This window comes from Mustela erminea, chromosome 1 (genome assembly GCF_009829155.1).
Source record: "Mustela erminea isolate mMusErm1 chromosome 1, mMusErm1.Pri, whole genome shotgun sequence".
Lineage (NCBI taxonomy): Eukaryota > Metazoa > Chordata > Mammalia > Carnivora > Mustelidae > Mustela > Mustela erminea.
The window spans coordinates 165783338-165803603 of NC_045614.1; positions in this window are offsets into that span (position 1 = coordinate 165783338).

Consider the following 20266-nt stretch of genomic DNA (forward strand, 5'->3'; position numbering starts at 1 on the left):
CAGGGGGTTCCCCTTTCTCTAATTCCTTGCAAACATCTGTTGTATCCTGACTTGTTAATTTTAGCCATTCTTACTGGTTGTGAGGTGGTATCTCACTGTGGTTTTGATTTGTATTTCCCTGATGCCGAGTGATGTGGAGCACTTTTTCGTGTGTCTGTTGGCCATCTGGATGTCTTCTTTGTAGAAATGTCTGTTCATGTCCCCTGCCCATTTCTTGATTGGATTATTTGTTCTTTGGGTGTTGAGTTTGATAAGTTCTTTATAGATACTGGATACTAGCCCTTTATCTGATACATCATTTGCGAATATCTTCTCCCATTCTGTCAGTTGTCTTTTGATTTTTTACTGTTTCTTTTGCTGTGCAAAAGCTTTTGATCTTGATGAAGTCCTAATAGTTCATTTTTGCCTTTGCTTCCCTTGCCTTTGGCGATGTTTCTAGGAAGAAGTTGCTGTGGCTGAGGTTGAAGAGGTTGCTGCCTGTGTCCTCCTGAAGTATTTTGATGGATTCTTGTCTCACATTGAGGTCTTTCATCCATTTTTGAGTCTATTTTTGTGTGTGGTGTAAGGACATGGTCCAGTTTCTTTCTTCTACATGTAGCTGTCCAGTTTTCCCAACACAATTTGTTGAAGAGACTATGTTTTTTCCACTGGACATTCTGTCCTGCTTTGTCAAAGATTAGTTGACCATAGAGTTGAGGGTCCATTTCTGGGCTATCTATTCTGTTCCACTGATCTATGTGTCTGCTTTTGTGCCAGTACCATACTGTCTTGTTGATTACAGCTTTGTAACAAAGGTTGAAGTCTGGAATTATGATGCCGCCAACTTTGGTTTTCTTTTTCAACATTCCTCTAGCTATTCAGGATCTTTTCTGGTTCCATATAAATTTTAGGATTACTTGTTCCATTTCTTTGAAAAAAAATGATGGATTTTGATAAGAATTGCATTAAACGTGTAGATTGCTGTAGGTAGCATAGACATTTTCACAGTATTTGTTCTTCCAATCCATGAGCGTGAAACGTTTTTCCATTTCCTTGTGTCTTCCTCAATTTCTTTCATGAGTACTTTATAGTTTTCTGAGTACAGATTCTTTGCCATTTGGTTAGGTTTATTCCTATGTATCTTATGGTTTTGGGTGCAATGGTAAATGAGATCAACTCCCTAATTTCTTACTCTTCTGTCTTGCTGTTGATGTACAGAAGTGCATCTTATTTCTGTGCATTGATTTTATGTCCTGACACTTTACTGAATTCCTGTATGAGTTCTAGCAGTTTTGGAGTGGAGTCTTTTGCATGTTTCACATGGAGTATCATATCATCTGCAAAGAGTGAGAGTTTGACTTCTTTGTTGCTTCAGATGCTTTTTACTTCTTTTTATTGTCTGATTGCTGAGGCTAGGATTTCTAGAACTGTGTTGGATAGCAGTGGTCATAGTGGACTGACTTGCTGTGTTCCTGACCTTAGGGGAAAAGTTCTCAGTTTTTCCCCATTGATAATGATATTTGCTGTGGGTTTTTCATAGATGGCTTTGATGATATCGAGGAATGTACCCTCTATCCCTAAACTTGGAAGAGTTTTGATCAAGAAAAGGTGCTGTACTTTCTCAAATGATTTTTCAACATCTATTGAGAGTATCCTATGGTTCTTGTTCTTTCTTTTATTAATGTATTGTATCACATTGATTGATTTGCAGGTGTTGAACCAACCTTGCAGCCCAGGAATAAATCCTACTTGGTCATGGTGAGTAATCCTTTCAATGTACTATGGGATCCTATTGGCTAGAATTTTGGTGAGAAATTTTGCATCCATGTTCATCAGGAATATTGGTCTGCAGTTCTCCTTTTTGATGGAGGTCTTTGGTTTTGGGATCAAGGTGATGCTGGCCTCATAAAATGAGTTTGGAAATTTTCCTTCCATTTCTGTTTCTTGGAACAGTTTCAGGAGAATAGGTAATAATTCTTCTTTAAATGTTTGGTAGAATTCCCCTGGTAAGCTGTCTGGCCCTGGGCTCTCATTTGTTGGGAGATTTTTGATGACTGCTTCAAGTCTTCTTACTGTTTATGAGTCTGTTCAGGTTTTCTATTTCTTCCTGGTTCAGTTTTGGTAGTTTATATAGGAATGCATCCATTTCATCCAGATTATCAAATTTGCTGGTGTATAGTTGCTCATAATATGTTTTTACAATTGTTTGTTTTGTTTTGTTTGGTATTGGTTGTGATCTCTCCTCTTTCATTCATGATTGTATTAATTTGGGTCCTTTCTCTTTTCTTTTTGATAAGTCTGGCCAGGTGTTTATCAATCGTATTACTTCTTTCAAAGAACCAGCTCCTAGTTTTGTTGATTTGGTCTACTGTTCTTCTGGTTTCTATTTTATTGATTTCTCCTCTGATTATTATTTGTTCTCCTGCTGGATTTAGGCTTTCTTTCTGTTCTTTCTGTTCTTTCTGCAGCCCCATTAGGTGTAGGGTTAGATTGTGTACTTGAGGCCTTTCTTGTTTCTTGAGAAAGGCTTGCATTTCTATGTATTTTCCTCTCAGGACCGCCTTTGCTGTGTCCCAAAGATTTTGAACAGTTGTGTTTTCATTTTCATTTGTTTCCATGATTTTTAAAAATTCTTCTTTAATTTCCTGATTGACCCATTCATTCTTTAATAGCATGCTCTTTAGCTTCCATGTATTTGAGTTCTTTCCAATTTTCCTCTTGTGATTGAGTTCTAGTTTCACAGCATTGTGGTCTGAAAATATACAGGGAATGGTCCCAATCTTTTGGTACCAGTTGAGACCTGATTTGTGACCCAGGATGTGATCTATTCTGGTAAATGTTCCATGTGCACTAGAGAAGAATGTGTATTCTGTTGCTTTGGGATGGAATGTTCTGAATATATCTGTGATGTCCATCTGGTTCAGTGTGTCATTTAAAGGCTTTATTTCCTTGTTGATCTTTTGCTTAGATGATCTGTCCATTTCAGTGAGTGGGGTGTTAAAGTCCCCTGCTATTATTGTATTATTGTTTATGTGTTTCTTTGATTTTATTATTAATTGTCCCTGCTCCCATGCTAGGGACATAGATATTTAAAATTGTTAGATCTTCTTGTTGGATAGACCCTTTAAGTATAATATAGTGTCCTTCCTCATCTCTTATTATGGTTTTTGGCTTAAATTCTAATTTATCTGATAGAAGGACTGCCACCCCAGCTTCCTTTTGGATGTCCATTAGCATGGTAAATTGTTTTCCACACCCTCACTTTATTTATTTATTTATTTATTTATTTATTTGACAGATAGAGATCACGAATAGGCAGAGAAACCAGTAGAGAGGGAGAGGAAGGGAAGCAGGCTCCCCACTGAGCAGAGAGCCCGATGCGGGCTCGATCCTAGGACCCTAGGATCATGACCTGAGCCGAAGGCAGAGGCTTAACCCACTGAGCCACCCAGGCGCCCCCACCCCCTCACTTTAAATCTGGAGGTATCTTTGAGTCTAAAATGTGTTTCTTATGGATAGCATATTGATGGGTCTTGTTTTGGTTTTGATTTTTTTGTTTTTTTGTTTTTTTTTTTTTAATGTGTTCTGATACCCTGTGTCTTTTGATTGGGGGCATTTAGCTCATTTACAGTCAGGGTAACTATTTAAGATATGAATTTAGTGCCATTGTATTGCCTGTAAGGTGACTATTACTGTATATTGTCTGTGTTTCTTTCTGGTCTTTTAGTTTTAGGCTCTCTCTTTGCTTGGAGGACCCCTTTCAGTATTTCCTGTAGGGCTGGTTTGGTGTTTGAAAATTTCATTTAAATGAAAATTTTAAAAGATTTTGTAAAAAGGTATTAATAAGTTAAAATAGTTTAAAAAGGTTAAAATAGGAAAGAGGAAAAATTTATTTAAATAGAATAAGAAAAAAAATAAATTTAAAAAATATTAACAGTGAAAGACTAAGGAATCACTAGAAAAGAGCCATGAATTCTATGTGTTGCATTCTCCGTAGCTCTGAAGTTTTTCAGTTCTCATTGATTGGTGAACTTGGTCTTGGCTGGATGTTCTTGCTGATCTTCTGGGGAGGGGCCTGTTGCTGTGATTCTCAAATGTCTTTGCCTGAGGTGGAATTGTACCATCCTAGTCAGAGTCCAGGCTATGTCCACTCAGTTTTGCTCTCGGTAGCTTTTGTTCTGTGGATACTTTCCATATAGCTTTGGAGGACAAGAATGAAAATGGTGGCCTCCCAATCTCCAGCCCTGTAGGAGCTGAGAGCTCAGGGCCCCACTCCTCACTGAACCCTCAGAGAAAAGCAGTCAATCCTTTCCCGTCTCCCTGGTCTCCAGCTGCACTGCATGCTCACCCAGCCTGTGACTGAGCATTTCTATCCATGGCACATGGCCCCGTTTGGAGTCTCCAAACCCAGCAGATTCCTGCAATGCTCTCCAGCGCCACTCCTGCAAGAGGAGGAAGGAGGGGATCTCCCCAGATCTGCCACTTGTGGTGTCCCTGCTCAAAGAGCAGTGGCCTGACTGTGCTTCAGATCATGGTTTAAGGCAACCCTGAGGTGAGAGCTAACTTATCAGCTCAATCTCTGCAGCCCGCTTCCCCGCTCTGATACCTAGGAGCTCTGCCACACTTAGGAACCCCTGGTCTTTTTGTGACCCCGTGGGTCCCAAGACCACACTGTCCCCATGAGGATTCCACCCCCCTGCTTAGCCTCTGGAGTGATGTCCTTCAGTGAAGCAGACTTCTAAAAGTTCTGATGTTATGCCACACTCTCTCTCACTTGCAGGGAGCTGGCTCCTGCCCCCATGGTCTATTTTCCTGAATGTTGCCTCCGATTCACCTCTCTGCATGTCCTACCTTCTGGAAAGTGGTTGATTTTCATTTCCTAGAATTGCTGCTCTTCTCTCTCCTGTTGAGTTTGTAGCAGTTCAGAATGGTTTGATAACTATCTAGCTGAACTCCTGGGACCCGATGATATTTAGGTTTCTTACTCTTCCGTTGTCTTGCCCCTCCCTCTTAAACTAGAGGATTTTTTTTTTTAAGATTTTATTTATTTATCGACAAACAGAGATCACAAGTAGGCAGAGAGGCAGGCAGGGTGTGGGGAAGCAGGCTCCACACCAAGCAGGGAGCCCAATGCCGGGCTCAATCCCAGGAACCTGGGATCATGACCTGAGCCGAAGGCAGAAGCTTTAACCCACTGAGCCACCCAGGTGCCCCTAAACTAGAGGATTTTTGCAAGTAATTTGTAGTCTACCCATGTAGACATAAGAGTGAGTGATATAATTCTCAAGTACCTCTTCTTCCCCATCAAGCGGCCCTCACTTATGCTCAGTCCATCATAATGGTTATCTTGAATATACAAATATCATCCCAGTAAATGGCACAAGCAAAAGACAGTAAAGACACTTCATTTTTTTACTTCAATATCTAATTCCAGGCCTTATTGTCCAAGTAGGATATACCATCAAAATACATCTAAATATAGCAGAAAATATCTCAATTTCATAAAAATATACCACCAAGAAGTGCCTAGGTGACTCAGTTGGTTGAGCTGTCAACTCTTAATTTTGGCTCAAGTCATGATATCAGGGTCCTCGGACTGGGCCTGCATTGGGCTCCATGCAGAGGGCATCTGCTTCAGGATTCTTTCTTTCCCTCTGCTCCTCTCCCCACTTTCTCTCTCTCTCTAAAATAAACAAACAAACAAACAAATAAATAAATATCTTTAAAAAAATACACATATTACGAAAACCTGCCTCAAGTTTCTTCATCTCAATAGCCATCCCTAATGCAAACTGTATCATATCTCACTTGGACAACACGATGGCTTTCTTATTGCCCAACTGCCATCATTCTTGCCATGCTCCACTGGATATCCCCACCACAGTAAGACAGAAAGACATACATCTGCTCATGTCACTCCCCATATTAAAATCTAACAAAGGCTTCTCCTAGTTTTTACTTCTCAAAAATGAAGAAACCCTTTCCCCAACCCTGGGCCTTTGCACTTGTTTCCTAGTTCTGGCATGCTTCTATTCAGTTCTTCACACAAGGCACTCATTCTCATCCTTTTAATCACAGATCTTGTCTTGTTGTCTTGAAGTGATCTTCCCTGACCTCATGGCTTACGTTGCCACCTGCAGTTACTCTCTGATCATCCTGGTTCTTTCCTTCATGGAATTGTCATTTTAGTGTGGTTTCAAGAAGGAATAAAGTTAAATGTTGTTTAGTCTGTAATATTTACCTTGCTATTGTGGTCAGATATTTTTTTGGAACAAAAGTTGTCACTGTGTTCTGTGTACTTTCAAAACTGTATAATATTAAATCATTTCTTAGATTATTAAATATTCATGTAGAATATGATTTTTAATACCCATCGTATTGTTGTATCATAATTTGCGTAACCAAACTCTATTATTAGAGATTTAAGTTGTTCCTAGTCTTTTACATAAGAGTTGGAGAAGATCAAGGTGATTATTAAAGCTCTCAAAAAAAGGTAAAGGGCTTTTTGAAAATTAAGATTTGAGTATGAAAGGAGAAATGATGGATTGGTTAAAGGGTAAACAAAAACGTATTCACAAAATCAGAGGGAATTAGAATTTGGGTTATTCTCAAAGCTCAGAAAAACTAAATTTAGGACAAGTAAAGGAAATACAATGCTAAACAGTATGAAGCTCATTACACTGAGAGGTTTCTCACTTAAGCAACATGGTGGATAGTAACAGAAGAGCAGATCTGGTGGTGAAAGCAATTGGTTGGATTTTGGAGATGTTTAATTCGAGATATTTGTGGAATATCAAAGGGGAGCTATCTAGTACGCAGTTGAATTTAATGGGGTGTAGCCAAGGCAGAAGTTCTGGTTTAGAGTTAAAGATTGACGATAAACAAGCATATAATGCATGATAATTGGAACTGGATGTAAAAATCGAGGGAGGGTATGTCAGATCCTGGGAGAAGACAAAGAGGGCCCAGGACAAAATGGTGAAGAATGTCAACATTTGCAAAATGGATAGAGGAAGGTGGGTATTTACTTATTTATTTATTTTAAAGATTTTATTTATTTATATTTTAGAGAGAGAGAGACTGAGGGAGAGAGGGGGAGCATAAGGAGGAGGGAGGGGCAAAGGGACTTACCACTGAGCAGGGAGCCTGATGTGGGGCTTGATCCCAGGATCCCAGGATAATGACATGAGCCAAAGGCAGATGGTTAATCGACCAAACCACCCATGTGCCCAGAAGATGGGCATTTAAATAAGGTAAAAAACCAAGAGGCCAGAGTGCTAGGAGAAAAGGCAGGAGAGAACGTGTTGTGAGATTCTCGAGTGTTGGTGAACTTAATGGTACTTGACTGGTTATATGACTAGTGGGTTTTCCTCTTCTTCACTCTGTTTATATCTCCCCAAACTGTGCTCACGCAGAGGGCAAATTTGATAGAAGAGTGAGCATGTTCTTCTCCAATAGAAGATAAAAATGTTGTTGTATTCACCAGGTAGAATATCCAGTAAGGTCTTTGAGCTCATTGAACAAGTAGGTGGAGATCTTGAGGGTGTGATTTGAATCATTCAAGGAAAGCTGTTTGTGTATCCCAAAATGGTTCTCAGACTGACCTGTAGCAATGTCTGACATAGCATGCACTTGATAAACCCTTGTGAGTAAATGGATCCATGAATATTGAATGACTGAGTATCCTATTAAGATGCAAATATTCTGAGAGGGATGATGAATACATTGCCAACCCCTATTTTACAAGTTGGTAGGCTGGGGATTTATTATGAAAATTCTTTCCATGTTGGTCAGTCTGTGCAGTCGCCGCACAGGGCTAGTTATCGTGGTAGGTTGATAGACCTAGAGTGCAGACTTACCTGGGAAGGGTGTGTTGGAGCATATTAGTTCTGTTTTATGACTATCTGTACAAACCATCTGTTTTTATTTCCTAGGCTGCTGTAAGAAATTACCAAAAACCAGGTGGCTTAGAATAACAGAAATTTATTGTCTCACAGTTCTAGAAGCTAGGTACCTAAGGTGAACGTGTCAGTAGAACTATGTCCTCACTGAAAACCCTAGGGAATCCTTCCTTGCCTCTTCCTAGCTTCTGGTGGTTGCCAGGAACCCTCGGCTTTCCATGTCATGTCGATGTAGCACTCCAGTCTCTACCCTCATTTTCACATGCTATTCTTTCCTCTGTGTCTGTGTCTCTATTTTCTCTTTTTACCAGGACACTTGTCATTGGATTAGGGCACACCTTAATCCAGTATGACCTTATTTAAACTTAACTAGTTATATCTGCAAATACCCTATTTTCAAAGAAGGTTGCATTCTGAGGGCCGAATTTCTGGGGAACACTATTCAACCAGCACACTATCTAATAAGGTTAGACACTCAGCTAACCTCTAGAGAAAATCCAGTTGTGGAGACAACTAATCATCATATGGTAGAGGACACTGACACTGGTGTCTCTGTGTGTGTGTTGTGTTTTATTTCCACTGGGTAGCATAAAGGCACTTGGTGCCTACGGAATATGAGAAGTAACCCAGGATTACCATGCAGTAGAAAAGAAAGAGTGACAAGGACATTACTTTACTTTAAAAAATATTGTGAGTACATATTACGGACCAGTCTTTGGGCAGGGCACTGGAAGGAGAGGGGTAAGAGGATGAGGCATTTTTCATGTCCTTGGGGAACATGTGGGTCTGGTAGGACAAGATGAGCAATGAAGACGTATAGAATAAATATATTTGAAACTTAAAAACGGAAAGGTTAGGAGATTTATAAAGTGCTTTGTGATGGAGACTGAGAAGGATCTTTTCAGATAGGATGGTCAGGAAGAAACATTTACACTGTAACCAGAAGATTTAGGGGGATTAGGTAATTGAAAGAGACGAGAACAGGTGTTTCACTTCCCTCAATGGTTTTTCAGAGCTGTCTCTGAGCAGAGACCCTGAAATTCAGCAGTCCAGATAACAGCCTTCATATTCTCTGCTCTAGCTTAATGTTGAACTGTACCTCCACATACAGGCCTTGATATTTTCTCCTCACCTTTGCCCTATACTCCTCCTCATGCTTTCCCTATGCACACATGCAAATACCCACTTTTGTCTGAATCATTTGAGAATTACAGGTATGTGGCATTTTAGCCTGATACAGCATGTATCACCTAAGCAAAATGACATTTCCCTATGTAACCACACTATAATTCTTGTAATTGGACAATTTAACAATAATATAATACTGTTATCTAATATACAGTCTGTAGCTGAAATTCCTCAGATTGTTTCTGTAATGTCCTTTACAGCTATTTTCTTTTTTCTGATCCAAAATCCAATGAGGAATCATGTATTGCATTTAACCAACATGAGTTTTTGGTCTCCTTTTCATCTACAACAATTCCTTAAGCTTATTGTCTTTCAGGACATTGACTTTTTTTTTAAAGAAGCCAAGCTTTGTAAAATGTCCCACAGAGTCCCAAAGATATGCTAGACTTGTAGCATAGTTTTTGGTATTTGGTCTAAATGCTTGCTTGGAAATATACAACTAACTGAAATGGCTGTTGGAGTTCCTAGTATTCCAAACCAGTTCTGCGGGTATGAAAAATATTTTAAAAAATATTTTATTTATTAACAAGATGGGATCGGGAGGGAGACAAACCATAAGAGACTCTTTTTTTTTTTTTTTAAGATTTTATTTATTTATTTGACAGAGAGAAATCCCAAGTAGATGGAGAGGCAGGCAGAGAGAGAGAGGGGGGAAGCAGGCTCCCTGCTAAGCAGAGAGCCCGATGCGGGACTCGATCCCAGGACCCTGAGACCATGACCCGAGTGGAAGGCAGCAGCTTAACCCACTGAGCCACCCAGGTGCCCCCCATAAGAGACTCTTAATCTCACAAAACAAACTGAGGGTTGCCGGGGGTAGGGAGGTAGGGAGAGGGTGGTTGGGTTATGGACATTGGGGAAGGTGTGTGCTATGGTGAGTGCTGTGAAGTGCAAACCTGGCGATTCACAGACCTGAACCCCTGAGGTTAATAATACATTATATGTTAATAAAAAAATTTAAAAATTAAAAAGAAATTTTTATTTATTTATTTATCTGACAGAGAGAGAGAGCACACACAAGCAGAGGGAAGTAGCAGAGAGAGAGGGGGAAACAGTCTCCTCCTGAGCAGGGAGCTTGATGTGGGGCTCGATCCCAGAACCCTGGGATCATGACCTGAGCCAAAGGCAGACACTTCACCAACTGAGCCACCCACATGCCCTTGAAAGGTATATCGCTAAAGGGGAATTAAAATTATATTATAAAGAAGCAAAACATGTTTCTTTTTTTTTGTTTTTTAAGATTTTATTTATTGGGAGCCTGGGTGGCTCAGTGGGTTAAGCCTCTGTCTTCCGCTCAGGTCATGATCTCAGGGTCCTGGGATCGAGCCCTGCATTGGGCTCTCTGCTCAGCGGGGAGCCTTCTCCCCCCACCCACCTGCCTGCCCCTCTGCCTACTTGTGAACTCTCTCAGATAAGTAAATTTTAAAAAAGGATTTTATTTATTTATTTGACACAAAGAGAGAAATCACAAGTAGGCAGAGCAGCAGGCAGAGAGAGAGAGGGAGAAGCAGGCTCCCTGCTGAGCAGAGAGCCCTATCCAGGGCTTGATCCTAGGACCCTGAGATCATGATCTGAGCCCAAGGCAGAAGCTTAACCTACTGAGCCACCCAGGTGCCCCTAAAAACAGGTTTCTTTGGCATAGTACTTTCTAAGAACCTTTGTATACTAATAGACATGAATGTTTAAGAGGGTTTTAGAGGGTTTCCCAAACTTAAGTGATCCTAGAAGACTTTATTAGAGGTCTGTATTAGTTATTTGTTGCTGAATAACAAATTACCCAAAACACGGTCTTGAAGCCACAAGCATTTATTATCTTATACAGTTCTGGGATCAGGAATCAGGTAGTGGCTTAGCTATGTGGTTCCAGGTCAGAGTCTCTCCTCAGGTTGCAGCACAGATGTTGGCTGGGGCTGCGGCCTTGCGAAGGCTTTAACAGGCCAGGAAGACCTGCTTTCTCAATGGCTGACTCACATGGCTGTTGGTGAGAGGTCTTAGTTCTCCTACCCTCCCTCCCCTTTCCTCCCCCCACCCCCAGACCTTAGTTCTTAACCGCCTTTGGCCTCTCTTAGGCGGCTCAAATGCCCTAAAGACACGGCAGCTGGCTGCCCCCAGACTGAGGGATCTATGAAAGTGTACAGAGAAAGGTGTAACATCTTCTATGAACTTGTCTCAGAAATCACACACCGTCACACCTACCAGTGAATTACCAAATTTACCCTATACTTGAGAGTTAGATGGATTAGGTTCTACTCTTTTTTTAGGCTCCAATTTTTAAAAAAAGATTTATGTATGTATGTATGTGTTTATTTATTTAAGCGAGAGTGAGCACGAGTGGAGGGGAGGGGGAAAGGGAGAGGGAGACTCAGACTCCCCGCTGGGCATGGAGCCCTAGTGGGGTTTGATCCTAGGACACTGAGATCATGACCTGAGCCAAAGGGAGATGCTTAACCAACTGAGCCACCCACGAGCCCCTAGGCTCCAATTTTTGAAGAAAGCAATGTCAAAGAATTTGTGGGCATATTTTCAAATCACTACAAAAACTATTTGGCGCTCTAAACTTCCCATAATACATTATAGACTTCAGTAATTATAATGTTGAAAGAACTTGGAGTGAGAAGTTACAAGAGGTGGGTCTGAGGCCTGCCTTATTTATTGATTACACCAACTTGGGCTTATCTCTTTTAACTTTTTTGAGCTTGATTTTTTACATAAGTAAAATGAAAATGATAACACTGTCTATTTTCACAATATCTTAGGGTTGTTGTGAAGATAAAATGAGCCAACATATATAAAAATGCTTAAATAATTATAATGTACCACTACTCAGATGTTCACTGTTACTAAAATCATTGGCCAGCATCTGATCTGTCAAATCACTGAACACTAGCTGTCTGACTTTTCATATTCAAAAAGCTCCTCTTCCTATCTTCCAGGAGAATGTCACATGCATGGATGTGCTTAAAAATGCTTTTGATGAGCCTTATAACAACTGTGGAGGAATTTTAACCTGACATTCATCTTCTTATGCAATTGCTTCTTCACTAGACATACACAACTTTGTCTATGTGGGCTACTGAGTTACCCACTACATGAATTGTTGTTGCTTTTAAAGAAGTTTCTGTATTTCCACAATTGCCCTGAACCATGAGGAGGCTGTTTTTCTCTTCTGTCTTATAAGCTGGCTCCAAAGTGTTTCCTAAAGAGCAGTTCAGAAAATGTTTGAAGCAGTGTCAACCTCATCAAAATAAGTAGTCTCCCATGGTGAGCACATGACAGGACAGAGCAGGTTTGGATGCATGAGTCTTGATGGGGTATGCTTGTCCAAGATTAGGCTCCTTACTTTAAAGTCATATCTCATTACCAAACCAACCAGACTAGACATAAAGAAAATGCTGCTGCCAGCCAACTGCAGTTTTTAAATCCAAAGAGCTTAGAATACTTATAGGCATAATCTTGTTAATCTTCATAATACTGTGAGGTAAGTCAAAGTATCATCACTCTTAGAGGAAAGGGTGGCCAAACTCGGAGTTATTCTGAGTCTCTGTATTTCTCTAATACCTCGTCCTGTGCAATTATTATTTGAAAACCGAATATAGTTTAGTTGTAGTGCATTAAAAAAAAAAAAAGCAAAGAAGGACAGAAGGAAAAGAACATAGCTATTATGGCTGAATTAGGACCCGGGTTCTTAACCTAGAAAGAGCTATGGGTCAATACATTAATTAAGGCATCAGGTTTACACCCTGTTGTCAAGTGTAATTGTTTATTGCCTAACTTAATCCTTCCTAATTTATTATAGTCATTAGTGTCTGCTAGCTAGCAAGGGAGAATGTGCTTGAGGTTTATAAGGATGTGTGGCCAAGAGTTTTCTGTCTCTGAGCTGGGAACCTGCCTCCTTGATCTTAGCACCTCCCACTTAACCCAGGGCCTGGCCTTACTTAAGAAACAATTTGCCTTCCCTGTAGAATTATAAACACTCCTAGGCCCTTCTCTTCAGCACCTTGGCTCTCAAAGCTGTAAAATGAGAGGACAGAATCAGATGATCTTGAAGGGATCTTATATATAAAAATTCTCAATTAATGATTATCTGCTTTGATACAGAGATGAAGGCTACAGTGACAGAAATAAAGACCCCAAAATTACAGCATTCAAGACAATCAGTTACTTGTGTATTTTCTTTTTTTTTAAGAATTTTATTTATTTATTTGACAGACAGAGATCACAAGTAGTCAGAGAGAGAGAGAGAGAGAGAGAAGCAGGCTCCTCGCTGAGCAGAAAGCTTGATGCGGGGCTCCATCCCAGGACCCTGAGATCATGACCTGAGTCGAAGGCAAAGGCTTTAACCCACTGAGCCACCCAGGTACCCCTCCTTGTGTATTTTCATAATTTCCTTAAATTGGTTCGAGGGTCAATAACTTGATCCAGGGAAGGGAGAGCCCCCTGGTCCCTCAGGATTGGCTTCCAGAGAGGGGAAGGCAGTTGAGGAGGGAGGGAGAGAACTTTTGCTCTGTTGGTCAGCAGCGTATGTGTGTGTTAGCGGGAAATAGCCAAGAATCTAGGAGGAAATAGGCTATATAGGAGAACCGCTAACCTTGTAGGGCCAGAGCCAGGCGGGGTAGGGCCTGAAGCATATGCAACTGGAAAGGCACTCTTTAAGAAGAATTCAAAATTAGTTATGAGAACATAGTTATATCCCTATGTGAATTCATTTGGAAGTGAATATTTATTTTAATGCTCAGAGACTCTCCAACACCATCTAAAAACAGGAACATGCCAAGGAGGAAATCTGGACAGAGACTATGGCCTTAAGGAATCCCATTTTCGAATCTTACAAAAATCTGTGGCCCTATGAATGTGTTGCTAACCTCTGCTCAAGGTCTTGGAGAGAGTCTGTGAAAGTGAATCTAGAAGTCTGAGCCTCATTACTTTCACATTCCATCAACCACTGTAAACATGAAACAGATCTAGACTATTCCATTAACAATGGGAAAAAAAGAAGCCATTAAAAAATGAGATAGATCTATGTAAACGATGATGAAAATTCCAGAATATATTATTAAGTGAAAAAATAAGGAACGGGATAATATAGCATGATCCCATTTATGTAAAGAAAAAAAAAAAAAAAAAAAAAAAAAAAACCCAAATAGGGGTGCCTGGCTGGCTCAGTTGGTAGAATGTGTGACTCTTGATCTTGGGGTTGTGAGCTTGAGCCCTGTGTTGGATGTGGAGATTACTTACAAATAAAATCTTTAAAAAAACCAACAACATGGGCACCTGGGTTGCTCAGTTGGTTAAGCAACTGCCTTCAGCTCAGGTCATGATCCCAGGGTCCTGAGATCAAGCCCTGTGTTGGTCTCCTTACTCAGCAGGGAGCCTGCTTCTCCCTCTCCCTCTGCTTGCTACTCTGCCTGCTTGTGCTTGCTCTCTGTCAAATTAAAAACAACAACAAAAACAAAAACCTAAAAAAAACAAAAACAAAAACAAATAAACCAGCACCGAAGCACATGTTTGTTGTATGTGTATATGTCATAAATGTCATGCACATTTGTTACATACCAAATTGCTAACAGTGGTGACATCTGGAGAATGTGTGGGGTTGTGGGATACTTGAATTTTGCATAACAAATACTCATTTTTCATTCAATACTCCTCAATAATAACTGCACATCTCTTCATAATCTCAATTTTGGGCATCCCCTTATCATACCATTGGCCATCTTTCCAGTTCACTTCCTCTGGAGCTTAACTCTGTTTTTGACCCACCAGCAGCTACAGTCAAGACTCCCGTCATGCAATGTCCTCAGTCCCTTCTTGTCCCCACCTCCGCCCTTGCCCAGTTGAAATTCCATGGTGCGCTATTATAATCACTCTCTTGCATACACCGTAACTGCCCTGCTACCTCTCACGTTTTTGTACTTACTCGGTAAACTCCATCCCTGCTTGAATCCAACTTTCCTCCTACTCCGCCCCTGCATTTGGCAGCCAAATGTGGCTGGAGGAAAACCACGCCGTCTCCTGAGGCCTGGTCTCACTTTCAGTTCCTCACCTAACCTGAGGGGGCGCGCAGCACTCCCCTGGAACTCCACTATGTTTTCCCCCATCTGGCCTCTCCCACACTCCTTGGTGGCTGTTTCATTCTTTTCCCCATCTCTTCTAACATCCAGGCCTCCTCCACCATTCTCACTCCTAGCTTATGATGAGGCTTCCTTCTTCGTTGAGAAAAGGAAACAATCCGAGCAAAAAATCCCACGGTAATCAAAATACCCACCTTGCACGAAGGTCCAGCGCTGTATCTTCCCACTTCCTGCACCCCTGTTCTCTGCCTTCCCTCTTGTTCCCGCGGATGAGCCCTATGAGTCTCCAGGACTTCCTTCCCAGACCAGCGCACTAGCGGGCACTAACTCTGTCCCTTGCTTACCTACTTGGTTTAGCACCCAGACCCAGGGAACTGCAGGCACCGTGGGGACGGCGCCTAGGACCCACTTTACTTTTAGGGGCCCACGAAAATGTTTAATTCCCTTTAAGATCAGAAGATAAATAGGAACTGTTACGTCAAAGAAAGGGTTTTAATATATAATGTTGATACATTCATTTTTATACAGTGAGGCTCTTGCTTTCTGGGGCCTTTTCTAAGCGCAGGAATCGCATCACCAGAGTTCTGCTCTTAGGACCTAATGACCTCCCAGAGGCCCCAGCTCCTAATGCCATCATCACCTTGGGGATTCCGCTCTAACCTGTGAATCTGGGAAGACATGAACATTCGGTCCATAATGTTACCCAAGCCCCGTCTTGACTCACCTTCCCTTCTAACCACCCCCTCCCCATCAATTTTCTGCTGCCTTTTTAAACAGCAAAACTTTTTTTAGGAGCTTTGTCTCTGTTTACTACCTTCAGTCGCTCTGCTTCTGCTCTCCTCTGACTTCCAGTTTCCACAGGTGCTGCACCATTGGAACTGCTTTCTTGTCGAGGTCCCAGTGGCCTCCATGAGCCTAAATGCAGAAGCCTGTTCTCTGTCCCCTGATGTCACTAGGCAGTATTTTATTTTATTTTATTTTATTTTTAAAGATTTCATTTATTTACCTGATAGAGTGTATGTAAGCAGAGGGAGCAGCAGAGGGAGAGGAAGAAGCAGGCTCTCCGCTGAGCAGAGAGCCCGATGCGGAGCTCAATCCCAGGACTCTGGGATCATGATCTGAGCCGGAGGCAGACTCTTAATTGACTGAGCCACCCAGGTGCCCCCATCTCTAGTTATTTTCAACTCAGAAGACAGAGTGCTCCTTGTAAAAGGTAAGACAGCTCCTGCTGTGTCTACAACCAGAACCCTCCTAGGGTACTTGGAATGAAGCCAAGCCCTTAAAAACAATGAATGGCCTCAAGGTCCTGTAGGTCTGGTCCACACCGCCCACTCATTACGTCTGACCCCATCTTCTTCTCTCCTTATCCTCCATCCACTCCAGCTACACTTATCCCGTGGTCTTTCCTGCCAGGCACACCCTTCTACAGAGCCTGGGCACTTGCCCCCTTCCTGGCCTGCCTTTTCCCCATGGTGCACACAGCTGGCTTTTTACCTCTTTCAGGTCATTAATTAAAGGTCACCCTCTCAGTGAAGTCTTCTTTAACAAATTATAAATCCTGCCCCATTACCTTTTCTAGCTTATTTTTGTCCACAGCACTTAAAACCACATTACAGATTTTACTTCTATGTTATTTGTCAGTTTTGTTCCTGACTGTCTTAGTCTGCTCGGGCTGCCACAACAAAATACTACAGGCTAGCTGGCTTAAACAACATAAATTTATTTCTCAGAGTTGTGGAGGCTGGAAGTCTGAGATCAGGTGCTGGCAAGTTTCATCCTGATGCCTCTTCTCTTGGCTTAAAGATGGCTGCCATCTTGCTCTGTGCTCATGCGGGGAGGGAAGGAAAGAGAGCAAGCTGTCTGGTGTCTCTTCGTATAAAGGCACTAATCCCTTCCTTCATCATGACCTTATCTAACCCTAATTATTTTCCAAATGCCACATCTCCAAATACCATCACATGGGGGTTAGGGCTTCAACATATGAATTTGGTGGGGGAGGGGCACAATTTTATGTTTAACACTTCCTATAACCTGAGGGCCTAGAAGAGTGCTGCATAATGGTTACCCAGGAATTAATTTTTAGGGGAATTCATAATTAGGAAAAAAATGTCAAATATTATTTACTAATTTTTAAATTTCTCAAAAAGTTTTACCACCATTCCATTTTCCTCACAATTAATAAACATAGGGAAAGTCTCTAAAAACAGAGCAGCTGGTTTTTCACAGCACTGTTCTAGAATTTTTGGAGAGAGTTAGTAACATATATATATATTTTAAAAGATTTTATTTATTCATTTGACAGACAGAGATCACAAGTAGGCAGAGGAGGCAGACAGAGAGAGGGGGGAGCAGGCTCCCCGCTGAGCAGAGAGCCCGATGTGGAGCTCGATCCCAGGACCCTGAGATCATGACCTGAGCTAAAGGCAGAGGCTTTAACCCACTGAGCCACCCAGGCGCCCCTAACATATACATTTTGTATATTCTTTGGAAGTTTGTGCACTAACTGATGCATCGCGCATGCTTCCACACCTAGAGTCACAAGTCCAAAGCATTGAGGCCAGGGACAATGTTTCAAGCCGGTCACATAGTTGAGTCTGTCTACACCAGAATCTGGTCCCACTGCTGAATTCCATATAAACATGGTGACCAGAGGGGCACCTGGGTGGCTCAGTGGGTTAAAGCCTCTGCCTTCGGCTTGGGTCATAATCCCAGGGTCCTGGGATCAAGCCCCACATCGGGCTCTCTGCTCAGTGGGGAGCCTGCTTCCTCCTCTCTCTGCTTGCCTCTCTGTCTGTCAAATAAAATCTTAAAAAACAAAACAAACATGTTGGCTAGAGAGCTCTTGCTGGCAAACCCATCTCTCTCAAATAACACTGAAAACTGAACTAAAGAAAAGCAAGAAATCGGGCTGTTTTTCAAGGAAGATTGGAATAGAAGAAAGTTAAAAATGGCCTGGAGCCCTGGACATGTTGTGAGGGTTTTCCTATTCATCCCTTCCTTTTCTTGGGATACTTAGACTAATTCTCCCCAGGAAGCGTCCTCATTGGCATGGGATCATGAAACCCCTTCAACGCAACTCTTGTGTTGACATGGACCTATCTTTTATTCTGCACACTTAAGAATAGTCTCATTTACCAAGTTAATCAGGAAAATACAGTCATAAAACTGAAGAGGCAGTAATAATTCTAGTGGGTGTTTTCTAGTGTTTTTGAACATTGGCCTCTGAGGAGTTTCTTCTCCATCCCACACATATAGATACTCATTTTTTAATTTAATTTATTTATTTGATAGGCAGAGATCACAAGTAGGCAGAGAGAGAGAGAGAGAAAGAGAGAAAGAGAGAGAGAGTAGTGGAAGCAGGCTCCCTGCCAAGCAGAGAGCCCAATGCGGGACTTGATCCCAGGACCCTGGGATCATGACCTGAGCCTAAGGCAGAGGCTTAACCCACTGAGCCACCCAGGTGCCCCCAGATATTCATATTATAAGCCCCTGGACACCTCAGCAACCATGGATCTGATCTTTACTCACTTCTTGACCTTTCCAGGGAAATCTCCAGAGAACATCACTTCTTATTTGTGAAGAGATGGGAGTTGCCAATCGTTGTGCTCCCCACCGCACAGATATCCAAAATCATGTCAAACCTGGTTTCTTGGGCGCCTGGGTGGCTCAGCGGGTTAAGCCACTGCCTTTGGCTCAGGTCATTATCTCAGGGTCCTGGGATCGAGTCCCGCATCTTGCTCTCTGCTCAGTGGGGAGCCTGCTTCCTCCTCTCTCTCTCTGCCTGCCTCTCTGCCTACTTGTGATCTCTCTCTGTCAAATAAATAAATAAAATCTTTAAAAAAACAGAACAAAACAAAACCTGGTTTCTTTACCTGTTAGACAGGAGCTCTATTCAGTAAGTCATTTCTTTAAATCAGTAAGATTTAAAGGTGTAAGGAACTTAATATACAATCCTTATGTAATTTATTTAGGACAGTGATACTCAAATTTTCTCTTTCCTTACCCAAGATACACAACAAAAAAAATGTTTTGGGTTAAGCTTTTTTTGTATTTTTATTCTGCAATGATTTTTCCTCCATTTCCCCCCCACCCCCTGCAGGTAGGATGAAGGGGGAAGGCATATTACTGCAATTATTATGAAAAGGATATGTATTTTGGGGCAGCTGGGTGGCTCAGTTGTTAAGTATCTGCCTTTGGCTCAGGTCATGATCCTAGGATCTTGGGATCAAGCTGCACATCAGACTCCTGCTTGGCAGGAGGTCAGCTTCTGTCTTCCACTCCCCCTGCTTGTGCTCCCTCTCTTGCTATTTCTCTGTTAAATAAATAAAATCTTTAAAAAAAAAAGCATATATATTTTAATCAATAATCACCAAACTTATGGGGGAAGATAGAGGTGAAAAATGAAGCACACAAGTCTTATTTAAGAAAATTTAACTGAAAGAAATGGGTATTGTTTTGTTATGATGTCCCTTGTTGCTTAATTCTTATACAGCTATTTGTATTAATACATTTTCCTCTTAGTTCCAATTTGAACAGCACTGTTAGAATTTATGAATTTGTAGCTTTTTTTTTTTTTTTTTTTTTTTTTTGCTTAGGAAAAAAATGGTCTCATAATCAAATGTGAAGATCTATAATAGGAAAGAACTTTTCCCCCCTCGATTTACTCTCTGCCTTGGATATAAACTTAGACATGTTTGAAAAAATGGTTACAGATTTGTAAAGTGTTCTGTTCAAGGCTATTGGCATAGATGCTAATAATGAATGAATCCAGTGAACTCGTAGTAGAATAAATTCTGTAAAATGACAAGAGAAGTAAGCGATACTTTTTGTCAGTGCCTTGATGCTTTCTTCATTGGTTTAGGAGTCAAAGTAGAAATTGTTAGGTAGCTACATTAGTATCAGAACTCATTTACTGATCAAATGCAAAATGAAACAAAATGGACAAATATTTGAGAAAGAATCCTATTCTGTGAGTGATTCCAAGAATCAGTTTGGATATTTCTTAATTCATTTCAAGGAATTTTCCCCTTAACTGAAAATAGTATGACCTACATCAGAAACCGAAAACTGCTCTCCTCTCCAAAGCGCAGCTTCCACATCTGGTACCTTACTTGGTTCTCACAATACCTC